Raw genomic sequence first — 12,494 nt, 5'->3', positions numbered from 1 at the left:
GGAAACAAAATGGCGGGCGCCACGTGGCTTTTCCTGCCACTTATTCTTCTCCTCCCCAGAATCCCTTTCTCTCCTCCTCCAACCCCTTCCGGTCCTCCAGCCCTTCCCCAGGTGTTAACTCCTCCCTCTCCTTTGTTCCTCCTTCCTTCAATCCCTCCCTTAGTGTTGCCTTTGTAAAAGACAACGGGCGACCTGGTTCTAAGAGGCAGCACAGCAGCCCGGCCTAGTCCGGGCTACTCGGGCTATCGACAAAGACGCTTGCACCAATGTGGCGGACGATCGAAAGCCTTTATTATCTCATCTCATGGGTTTAAATAGTCTTGGGGGTCTTTGCTACGTCAGAGGGGGGTTGTGGGTTCTCAAGGGTTAGTCGGGAGTGGAAAACTACTGGGACAGGTGTGGTCACATGCTTTTGGGGTTAATAGATAACGTGGAGCAGGGAGAGGGAGGAAGGGTCTCTCTTTCCGTCACATCCCGAGATCTTCCGTTCGCCTGTCCCTACTACTACATCTCCCCTCCCCTTATCATATATAAAATGAGGTAGTCGTAGATATAGGCACTGGAGTGAGGTACAAACTTGTGACTTGTTAAGGAAAGGGTGGTTTGGTAAACTTGAGTAATTTTTTCAAGGCAGGTCTTGAAGGCTTTTGCGACTGACTGTGTACGCAGTTTTTGGTTTACAGCATTTGTTGCTGGCCTATGAACAAAATGTTTGCCCTTTCTAGACGGGCCTGAACAAACGAGACTAGTTTGTTCAGCAGGCATGGTCCTATGGTGATAGCTAAAAGCAGTATTGCCAGTGGACCTACCAGGGCGGAAATTAAAGTGGTGAGCCAAGGTGATTGATTGAACCAGGATTCAAACCAGCTCTCTTGGGTTTCCCTGTCTTTCTTTCTTTGAGCCAGTCTGTCTCGGAGTTCTGCCATGGAGTCTTTAACGACTCCCGTATGATCTGCATAAAAGCAGCATTCCTCTTTCAGGGCTGCACACAGTCCTCCTTGCTGCATGAACAAGAGGTCCAGTCCTCGCCTATTTTGTAAAACTACTTCTGAAAGCGAAGAGACTGATTTCTCTAGATAGGAGATGGATTTCTCGATCCTCTGCAGGTCTTCGTCGATGGTCATTTGCAGCTGAGAGAGTCCGTGCTGCTGGGTTGCGATGGCTGAGACACCTGTGGCTGTGCCAGCTGCTCCCAGGCCAAGCAACATCACGATGGTTATACTTGTGATAATTTCTCTTTTGTGGAGTCTGTTAGGTTCCTCGAGAAGATGGTATATCTCTTTGTCTGAGTGGTACAGGACCCTGGGGACAATCAGAACTTGGACACAGAAATCGATAGAGTCATTAAATTTGGCAAGGAACACACAAGGACTCACTCTGGATCGCTGGTAAACCTACATCCCAGATGTGGATGGGACTACCCACTTATTGGTTCCTCTGTTGGGCCTGACAACTTTAGTGCAGAAGTTGCCTTTCTGCTTTGCTAAGGTTGCATTTCCAAAACATCTGCCCTGTCCTGTGATTTGACTCAGGGTGATTCCTCTGCGGGGAGTGTCCCATCTGCACTGGTGGGGGGCACTGGCTGCGGAGTAACTGAAGGGAGTGTCTAAAGCAATGCCTTCGTAGAAAGGGGGTTTAACATCATAGCAAAACTAATAGGGGTTAGTTAGGTTCGGTTTGGTTTCGTTTAGGGTTAGAAAGGTAGCTTCTAAACAGGTTGGCTATGTGGAACACAAAGGATGGGGTGTTCCCTGTGGTGACCTCTTTGAACACCTTGTCACTTGAAAGATGTTGCATGACCCACCTAAATGGCTGGTGAGGGTAGTGGCCTGGGTCGGCTTGTCCCCTGGCCACAAGCCCTAACCGCAAAATCGCACAGAGACACTGTGCATGTCTGGGTCTCACCGCCGTGGGACTCTCAGGTTTCGTCTGGCGGTTTGGTGGTCCGTCATCTCCCTCTGGAGCAGGGGTGTATATGTCACGGGGACGGTCCACAAGCATGTCCTTCAAACAAAACTCACAGCTTTTCATTAGTTTTGTTCTGAAGGTCAGTTTTATTGGCAGCAGTGGGTGTACAGCAGTGGCCCTCATTATAAATTTGTAATCCTGACTCCTAACATAGCAAAGATGTCCTTTCCTATCAGGGGTGGAGAGTTTTGTAAAATTTAAGGGTGGACTGCTACTGTCCGTTCTGGCCCTTTCTTTGTATGCAGCGTTATAGCTACCAATTGGGTGCTTTTCCAAGCTCAGGACGGCCCTCCCACCCCGTTCACTGGGGGGCGTCTTTGCATTGCCAGCGTCGGGGCCCCAGTGCTTGGGGAAACATCGGGCAGTCTGCTCTTGGGTCTGCCCAAAGCTGGAGCCCTATTACGTGGGGGTCCTGACTGCCATAAAGGCGGCATGTCCCCCACACCCTCGGGGGCTCCTTCCCTATTTTCATGGCCAGGGCCACCCAGGGGTCCCGTTCTGGGGCGTCCCCTGCTGACCCTGCGGTACAGGCGGTGCTTGCAGGGTGGTAGCGGGTACGAAGGTACCGCGGGCTGTGTTTGGAAACTCTGCAATTGTGTCGCTGGCGGGGGTATGAAGTATGAGGGCTCCCCGCCCCACTGGGGGTTGGCATAGATGGGCCGCCTCATATTTGCAGCGGGAGGAGGCTGGGTGCGGCCCGCAGGCCCCCTCCCTTTCCCGTTTCCCTGGGGCCGGGACCTGCATTCCCTAGCGAGATGCCCTTTCCTCCTGCAGCCCCAGCAGGATATTTTTCCCCAGCTGGTAAACTGGGCTGGTTCGTATTGTGACCGCTTTTCGGTGCGGCTTAGAGCTTTATTTGGTTTTGTCTTAAATTGCGTTGGCTCTGTTTTCTCCGTCTCGGAGTTCCGGCCGGCTCCCGTCGGCTCCTCCGAGCCGGCGGAGCTGCTGCCGGGCTCCGAGTCGGAAGTCGAATGCCAGCGCACTTCCGGGGCTCGGTGCCTTTTTGTTCGGCTCCGAGCTCGCTCCGCCCCGCGGGGGTGGCGCCGCTCCCACCCTTCCGGCTTGCCGCGCCTCCTGCGGGGGGTAGTTTCTCCCTTATATGGTAGCGGCCTCAGGCGCGGCTGCCGATTGGCTCCGCGCTCTCTGCTGCTCTCCGCCTCTTTCTCCCGCACACGTGCGCCCCTGAAATCGCGTGCTTCTCGGGTTTTCGCACCGAGACCGGCCGCGCCCCGCCCCTCCCTGTGGCAGCCAGCGCCATTTTCAAAGGGCTGGGGTGGCCGCATGGTTAGCGTCTCCACCCGAGCCGCGGTTTCTGCAACTTTGGCTTCTCCTGCCAGCTCCTGCCAGAAGCACTTTGCGCGCCGTTGTACTTCCGGCATCGGGCCGCGGACCAGCGGCGGGACGGATGGGGAAGCTGCGGTTTTTCGGGGGGTTTCCGCGGCGGGGGTTTTTCGGGGGGCTTCCGCGGCGGGGGTTGGGCTCTGATCTGGGGAAGGGGGTGACGCGCCGGGCCCCCCCGGGTCTCCGTTCCTGGGCGGATCGTCTTCGGGGACGGTCTGCACTTCCGCCCCCACCCCGAGCCCGGGTCTAACTAATAAACACATACGCGCTGCACTCCGCGTCTCCTGCTTTTCTATACTCTGCGCGGGGCTTTTTCTACTTTGCCCCATGCCTTAAGGCTCTTGCCACTGCCTGAGGATTTTGTTTCCTCGGCCAGCGTGGCTGTGCATTTTTCCCATATTCCCGGATGCATGGCATCCACTGGGCTTTCGGTTGCCCCAAGCTCAAGCAGCCTTGCTATGGCAAGATTAAAGTCCTTGAGCTTACACTCGATACCCCATTGCTTATAACTCACACTCACGACCCTGGCGACGCTGTCCATGACGCTCGCGGGTCCTGGGACGTCTCCCTGCGCCAAGATACGGTCTGACCACTCCGGCCGCTGCTCCTGTCCAGGCGTATCCCGTTACCCGAGCGAATCTTCCCGGGTTTCGGCACCAAATATGTTGCCTTTGTAAAAGACAACGGGCGACCTAGTTCTAAGAGGCAGCACGGCAGCCCGGCCTAGTCCGGGCTACTCGGGCTATCGACAAAGACGCTTGCACCAATGTGGCGGACGATCGAAAGCTTTTATTATCTCATCTCATGGGTTTAAATAGTCTTGGGGGTCTTTGCTACGTCAGAGGGGGGTTGTGGGGTCTCAAGGGTTAGTCGGGAGTGGAAAACTACTGGGACAGGTGTGGTCACATGCTTTTGGGGTTAATAGATAACGTGGAGCAGGGAGAGGGAGGAAGGGTCTCTCTTTCCGTCACATCCCGAGATCTTCCGTTCGCCTGTCCCTACTACTACACCTTAGCCACGCCCCGAATTCCCACGCCCTTAACCACTCCCCTTGCCACTCCCTCCAGGCAGAGCTCCCCTCTTCCAATGGTCCCACCCACCTCCCTGGCCCCTCCCATCCGGGGGGTTTCCGGTTCCCATGGTCCTCTTCCTGATTCCCACGATGGGGGGGCTGGGGGGGGAGGGGCCTGGGGACAGAAATGGCTCCCAAGTAATACCAATATCAACAACAATCCCTGATAATGGCCATGGAAATCCCACACCAACTTTACTGGCAGCACCTGTCACCTATATCCCACATGCTGAAGGTGGTGTCCATGCCCAGTGGACCCCACTGCCTTTTCAGGTTACTAAGGAATTATGTAGGGCACAGCAGGAGTTCACTCGGGAGAGCGAGTGTTTCCGGGGGATGCTCATGGCCACATTATCCACCGACCTCACCCCTGCGGATCTCTGCCAACTCTTCTCCTGCCTGCTGACTCCTACGGAGTTCCTGCAGTGGGAGACAGAGTGGCGGAAGGAGGTCCGGGGCTCCCTGTTCCATCTTTGGCAGAACCCGGCCACCACTAAGGATGTAGGGAGAGGGATGCTCTCAGTCGACCACCTCTGCGGTCAATCAGAGTGGGCCGACAGAGCACGGCAGGCCACTGAAATCCCCCGAGTGGCACTGCGAGAATCGGTGAGAGCTGCCAAAAAGTTATTTTTTAATTTGAAACCAAAGGGACAGATACTAAATTACCTGAAAATCATGCAGTGCCCCAGTGAACCTTTTATAGATTATGTTAAGAGGCTCCGCAGGTCAGTTGAGCTGCAAATTAAGGACGAGAAAGCGAGACAAGAGGTGCTGAGAGAGATCGCAGCGGTCAATGCCAACTCACAATGTAAAGCAGTGATACTGAGCCTCCCGATGGAGCCCAAGCCGACAATCCAGGACATGTTAGAAGTCTGCGAGAAAAAGGTAGACCTTGCAGCGGTAGAGGAGTCATCCACAGGGGGACCTGCGCCAAAACCAGGAACAACTAAATGAGCCTATGCTGCCGACGCCAGGATGCCTCCACCACATCCTCGTCTTGCACCGCCACCACGTAACCAATGACCATCAGCGGACCGATGCTATTTGTGTGGGACCCCAGGACATTGGGTGGGAAATTGCCCACTCAAGAACAAATTCCACCAATTTAAAAAGGAGCAGGACAGGGCCCAGGGACCTTCAAAAAACTAACTTACAAGCGCAGCCCCTCCCTGCGCTCAGACATAAATTCGGTGGGCCACGGAACATCTCAGGGAGGGGGCGTTGGACAGACGCCCAGATTGGACTGGCAAAATACCGGACTTGACACTTTTCCATCTAATACGATGTGCACTCATTATGAACAAATACACCACAGGCCCATCTTAACCACCTTGTCAAATTTTTCCCCTTTCAGGCTCCAGCTGACGGAACCCCTCCATCTTTGGGACACGGACCATCATTTTATTTCCATCACCCCAGAGGGTTCAGGTACCTGGAGTCAGCTGTGATGTAAGTACATCGTCGTTGGGGACACCAAGTTCACACCCCAGGATATCACGGTATTGCCCAGGTTAGTAACCTCAGACCCAGGGCGATTCATGCTTCTCCTGTATTGCGTTCGCCCGCCGGTGTTTCTCCCTAAGGGTCAAATAGTTGCCCAAGCCATCCCAGTCCCTGAGCCACCTTGGGACCAGGAGCAGGTGGCTGACCTTCGCCAAAAGCTTGTACCAGCTATTTACTGGGCACAGGCCCTTGGGGAGAACAAGCCCAAAATAATGTGTGGCCTTCTTCTTCGCGGGGAACGAAAAACAATGCAGGGGCTCCTGGACACAGGGGCAGATGTAACGATCATTGCCATTCAGGAATGGCCGTCACATTGGGAGCTGCAAAGCGTGGCTGGTCGCGTACAAGGTATAGGGGGAATTCAATTGGCAAAACAATCAAGGAACCTTGTACAAATTGAGGGGCCGGATGGGCAACTGGCCTTTATATGGCCATTCGTTTTGGACTTTACGGAACCCCTGTGGGGGAGAGACCTGATGGCTCAGTGGGGGGCAAAAATTGACATTCCAAAGCCCCCCCAGCTTTTTCGGGCAACGGTCACTGAGAAGCGCTCCACCCAGAAACTGAATTGGCTGACTGACAAACCAGTTTGTGTGGAACAGTGGCCGCTCAGCAAACAAAAATTAGAGGCGCTTGAGGGGCTCGTGAAGGAGCAACTTGCTAAAGGGAACATCGTGGAGACCACGTCCCCATGGAACTCCGCTGTGTTTGTAATAAAAAAAACCCAACAAAGACAAATGGCGCCTCCTTCATGACCTCCGCAAAATAAATAAAGTAATTGAAGATATGGGTCTCTCCAGCCAGGGATGCCGTCCCCTACCATGCTCCCCTGAAATTGGAATCTGGCTGTAATTGACATTAAAGATTGCTTTTTTCAAATTCCATTACACCGTGACGACGCCCCACGGTTTGCCTTCTCGGTTCCAACCATCAACCGAGAAGCCCCAAGGAAAAGGTACCACTGGAGGGTTTTGACCCAGGGCATGAAAAAACAGCCCAGTTATTTGCCAGTGGTACGTCTCTTCCTTGCTGTCCCCCGTCCGTGTAGCTGTAGGAGATGCCATCATCCTGCACTACATGGACAACATTTTGGTGTGCGTCCCCATCGATGATCTGCTTGCCTATGCACTTGAACTGACAACAGATGCGTTGGTTGCTGCAGGGTTCGAGCTCCAGGCCGAGAAGATTCAAAGGATGCCATCTTGGAAATACTTGGGGCTGCAGATGACATTGAGGACCATTGTTCCTCAGAAATTGGAAATTCAAAATTCCGTCCGGACCTTAGCGGATCTCCAACAACTGTGTGGGTCTTTGAACTGGGTAAGACTGTGGCTAGGTATTTCTACTGAAGACCTAAATCCCCTCTTCAATTTATTGGAAGGGGGAGAGGGGCCTAGTTCCCCACGGACCCTTACCCCAGAGGTGAAGGAGGCGCTGGAAAAGGTACAGAAATACATGTCTGCCAGGCAAGTCCACCGCTACCAACTGGGCCTGCCCTTTAGTTTCATCATCTTAGGAAAACTGCCACACCTCCATGGGGTGATTTTTCAATGGCACCATAAGATCAAGCGAGAGGACCAGGGCGAGAGGGACCCTCTCTTAATCATAGAGTGGGTCTTCCTCAGCCATCATAGGTCCAAAAGGATGACATTGCCACAAGAACTGATGGCTAACCTGATTCAGAAAGCGTGACTGCGCATCAGGGAGTTGGCAGGGTGTGACTTTGACACCATTCATGTCCCCCTGACATTGACCACAGGCCAAATCACAAAAGCAATGTTAGAGCACCTACTCCAAGAAAACGAGTCCCTGCAGTTTGCATTGAACAGTTACACTGGCAAAATTTCAATTCATCGGCTGGCCCAGAAATTTTTCAATTTGGACGTCCAATTTTCATTATCGTTAAAAAGGGTCCAAAGCAGGTCACCTCTAAAAGCTCTGACAGTTTTCACTGATGCATCCGGAGCATCCCACAAGTCAGTCATGACTTGGAGGGATCCTCAAACTCAGTGGTGGGAGGCAGACATTGCCGAAGTGGAAGGATCACCTCAAGTAGCTGACTTGGCCACTGTTGTCAGGGCCTTTGAGAGGTTCCAGGAGCCCTTCAATTTGGTTACAGATTCAGCATATGTAGCCGGTGTGGTGTCCAGGGCAGAGAATGCCGTACTGCAGGAGGTGTCCAACATTGCCTTATACGAGTTGCTCTCAAGATTAGTAGATCTTGTCTCCCACTGTGAGCAACAGTTTTATGTAATGCATGTCAGGTTGCACACCGACCTGCTGGGGTTTATCGCTGAGGGCAATCAAAGAGCTGATGCCCTGGAGGCCCCAGTACACATGGTGCCACTCCCCGACAAATTCAAACAGGCCAAGGTCAGCCATCGCAAGTTCCATCAGAATGCGCCTGGCCTGGTCCGGCAATTCCAACTTACCCATGACCAGGCCAAGGCCATCGTGGCCACTTGCCCCCAGTGCCAAAATTATCAGATGCCTGCGCTTAGCGCCGAAGCTAACCCCCGAGGACTCAAAAGCTGCGAGGTGTGGCAGATGGATGTGACCAAGGTTCCTGAGTTTGGCAGACTGAAAGACGTACATGTCTCTGTAGATACCTATTCTGGTGCAGTCTACGCCTCTGCCCACTCAGGGAAGAAAGCAACAGATGTCATCAACCACCTTGTCCAAGCCTTTTCCGTGTTGGGGGTTCCTAAGGTTTTAAAAATGGGCAATGCCCCAGCATATGGCTCCAAGGAGCTCAGGAGCTTCCTGCAGCAATGGGGAGTGGAACACACGGCTGGCATCCCCCACTCCCCGACAGGTCAAGCCATAGTTGAGAGGACCCACCAGAGTCTGAAGAAAATTCTAACCCATCAACAAGTGATGATGAAGGTGGAATCCCCTCATGTCCAGCTGGCCCAGGCATTATTTACACACAACTTCTTGAACTGTGCATTTGAAAACCTAAACCCTACCATTACTAGACATTTCAAAAGTAACCCGCAGCTGGAGCTGAAAGAGAAGCCCCCGGTCCTAGTAAAAGATCCTGAGACCTGGCAAGTGCAAGGACCTTTCGAACTGATCACATGGGGGCGGGGGTACGCCTGTGTGGGCACCCCCTCTGGTCTAAGGTGGGTCCCTGCAAAATGGGTGCACCCATACATTCCTAAGCCAGTCCAAGCCAAACCTGTACAACAGGTGAAGGACGTCTGTTGGAGGAGAAGAAGGCGGACCTATTCTATTTGAGTTACAACTGTTAATCCTCTTTTAATCTTTATTTTTCAGCCTCAACTCGAGACCCAAAATACATGAACCCCACACATCTAGTCATCTTACTGTGCCTCGCCGTCCCCAGCTGCTCCTGGATCGTTCCCCAGCCAACAAAAAACGTATGGAAGAGGCTGGCGCAAGCCCTGGGAAAAGACCACATCTGTCTGTCCACCTCCTCTGCTGCCAACCCCTTCCTCTCCTGCCTTGTGGGGATCCCATATAAGCTGGATGAGTTTCCTTTTACGTTTCCCAAACCCACTACTTCTCCCGTCAGGAGAGCCCGCTCCTTCACCGTTCGCCAGCTGGATGCATGGAGGAATTGGGTCAAACTGTTTCCCCCCATGGATAAGGAACCCCAAGAGCTTGATTTACTAGGTTCCTCCCCTGCGTCCACCTGTGTTCACTTTGCTGTTACCCCCGATCCTCAGGCCCAGCCAAACATTGAAATCAAACAGTACATTCCAGAATATACCACAAAGGAATGGTGCTGGCAGGTCATCCAAATCCCCATGTTTTCCACCCCTGATAATAAACCTCACTCCCTACCCAAAGGCACCTTCCTAATTTGCGGCACCTGGGCCTGGGCTGGAATTTCCCCCCCACACCTTATCGGAGGCCCTTGTACTTTTGGCTAGTTGTGCCTGTTCACACTGTACCAAACCCAAATTTCCCATTCGAAGAAGCTAAACGAAACTTACCAATTGGCAATGTTTAAAAGAGATACTGAACTCACCAATCTGGATAAAAATTGCAATTCTGAAATTATTCATTGGTCTAAACCAAAAGGTGTTGCTACCATTACTTTTTTATCTTGGGTGGCAATAGCCCATGCCTTCAGGGAATTGGCTGACCTGGAGTGCTGGGTGGCGAAGCAGGCAAATGTTACATCAACTGCGCTTGCTGGCCTCCTATCAGATGAGGAAGTAACAAGGCAGGCAACCCTACAGAATCGGGCAGCAATTGTCTTTCTTCTTTTACTTCACGATCATTCATGCGAGGAGTTCGAGGGCTTGTGCTGCATGAATTTAACATCCAAGGCTGGGGATGTCCACAAAGCCATTGATTCAATGAGGAGCATGATTAAGGACATAAAAAAAAAACCTGGGGACTGGCTGAGTGACCTTTTTGGAAATTGGGGTGTCTCAGGTTGGGCAACTTCCATCATTCGTTCTGGTTTGTTAATTTTGTTTGTTCTTATCCTATCACTTATTATTTTTGGAATTCTGAGATGAATGGTGTCCAGCCTCATCAACAAAGCATTGGCCATCCACACTGCGAACCCAGCTGCCTTCCTGTCTGCCCTGGAGTCCACCTCCAAGCCTGAGACAGAAAACGGACACTGGACAGAGATGGCACCCACCTACCAGCCGGGGTTCGCTGACACCTACCCGGACTCGGAATTCCTCCCCTGGACTGAATCCAATTCATTTTGAAAGACCTTTTCATCAGATTTTTGGTTTTTGTTTAAAATTTTAAAAAGGGGCAGTTTTTGGAGTGTGTTTTAAGTTTCCCCCCAGCTATGGTTGCTCCCTGTGCCCCTCTTTTTGTAAAATGGTCCAGCCTTCCTTCTCCCTCCTCCGTCTGCCTGTCATTCCTCCCTCCACCCAGTTCATTGTATTCCTGCTGAGTTATCCCCCCCCCCCAGCCACACCCCAGAGCCTGCCTGTCTCTCAGAGACCTCTCTCTTCCACCTAGAAAGTTCCATCCAGGGCTTCAAGTGATAGGCTGGTCTCCGGGGTCCCCTCCCTCCCTCCTACCTCATTGGAAGTTTCCCCTGCGTGTCAGCCCTGTTACCACCCCTAGGTGTTATCCCATTGGTTGGCTGCTGTTTCCTCCCCTTGCTACCACCCCCCTTTAAGAAGCAGGGCACAAAGGCACATGGTGCCCATCGCTTTTTGGAGCTTATCTTCTTCGAGCCAATAAACTCAGATACCCCCTGAAGGACGGCTCGTTGCTTTTGTCAGAGTCACTCTGCATGTCTTTCAGTCTGGTGGCTTTGACTTCCCACAGGCTATACCTCGTGCCCACAGCGGCACATGAGAGTGGCCTTTGCTGCCGCAGTGCTACAGGTTCTGACCTAGCCAAGACTTAGTCACCTAGCAACAGCCTTAGTGGCTCCGTGGTAGAATTCTCACCTGCTACAGTGGCAGCCTGGGTTCAAATCCTGGCAAAGCCACTACTGCTAGCGAGACTTGGGAAGGCACAGTGACAAAGTACAGAATTAAATAACTGTAGAATTAAAATCAGTCCAGATTAGATGAAGCTTTTAGCAATCTGATTTAGTGGATGGTGTCCCTGCCCATGGCAGGGGGACTGGAATGGATGATCTTTAAAGTCCTTTCCAACCCAGACTGCTCTATGATTCTATGACCTAAAGTCAGTTTGCAAACATTTCCATATCTCCTGCTCATCATTTAACAACAGAAATCAGCTGAATAATCAGATAAAACTCAATTAGGTCTGCGGGGAAAGCTGTGCTCCAGGACGGTTTGGATGAATGGAGATGAGAGATCTCTGAAGGCTGCTCTTAGAATATAAGGTTTATTATGGATGGTGAAAGGCCTTGCTTGGAGCTGCCAGACGCAGCACGTGGCAAGGCCTGAGGGAATGGGGGAGGGGAGAGACAAGGGGTAGAGAGGATGCTCCAGGAGAGGGTGGAAGTTCCAAGGGGGTGGGGGTTCCAAGAGAGGGGAAGTTGCAAGAGAGCGTCTGGCTCCTCGGAGACCCCTTATCAGGGGCTTCAAGGTGGGCTGGAACAAGACTTAGGCCAATGGGGTCACAGACACCTGATGTTTCAGGGGAGGGTTACAGGTGTGGGATGAACCATACATTTTGGGGGTTGAGATAGAACAGTCCATTTGACTTTTTGACCTATCTGTAGGTAAGGGCATTGTCCAACAAGTAGGGGGGATTGTTTTCATCCTGGCTGTAAATCTTTTGCCAGGCAATTATATTTATCAATCCTCCCCCACATAGGCCTTTTTGATATAAGGCAGTTTGAATATAGTCCTCTTATTAAATAATGAAATGTTATTGTCAAAGTTATGACCTCATTAAATAGTCTAACAGAATTGGAGTTTAGGGGTAATTAAATCTCTCAGTGCCTTCTTTAATAATTTATTCTGGAAACATGAGGAAAATGGTTTTTTTGGTCTTTGCAAGAAAAGAGCGAAAAGCTGAGGAAAGATTAATACCTATATTCATAATGGTCTGCATTAACTGTAATATTTTCCATATAAAATGGAGTGAATGTTACAATTTATATCTGCTAAGATATCTTGTGTTGGGAGGGGGTCCTGGGGACAGTCCACCTGGGATGCCCTGGGAGACCACTTCTGTGTAATTT

At 51.8% G+C, this 12,494-nt stretch overlaps 1 long non-coding RNA gene across 1 annotated transcript; it reads left to right on the top strand.

The window, feature by feature from the left end:
• Positions 1 to 1,346: 1,346 nt before the first annotated feature.
• On the top strand, positions 1,347 to 11,089 carry LOC115495368 (uncharacterized). The gene is made up of 2 exons (XR_012056152.1): positions 1,347 to 7,204; positions 9,164 to 11,089. It is a non-coding gene; the product is annotated as an uncharacterized lncRNA (long non-coding RNA).
• The last annotated feature ends 1,405 nt before the right edge of the window (positions 11,090 to 12,494 follow it).

Source organism: Taeniopygia guttata, chromosome 5 (assembly GCF_048771995.1).
Source record: "Taeniopygia guttata chromosome 5, bTaeGut7.mat, whole genome shotgun sequence".
NCBI classification, from domain to species: Eukaryota; Metazoa; Chordata; class Aves; order Passeriformes; family Estrildidae; genus Taeniopygia; species Taeniopygia guttata.
This window is presented reverse-complemented; position numbering and strand designations above follow the sequence as displayed.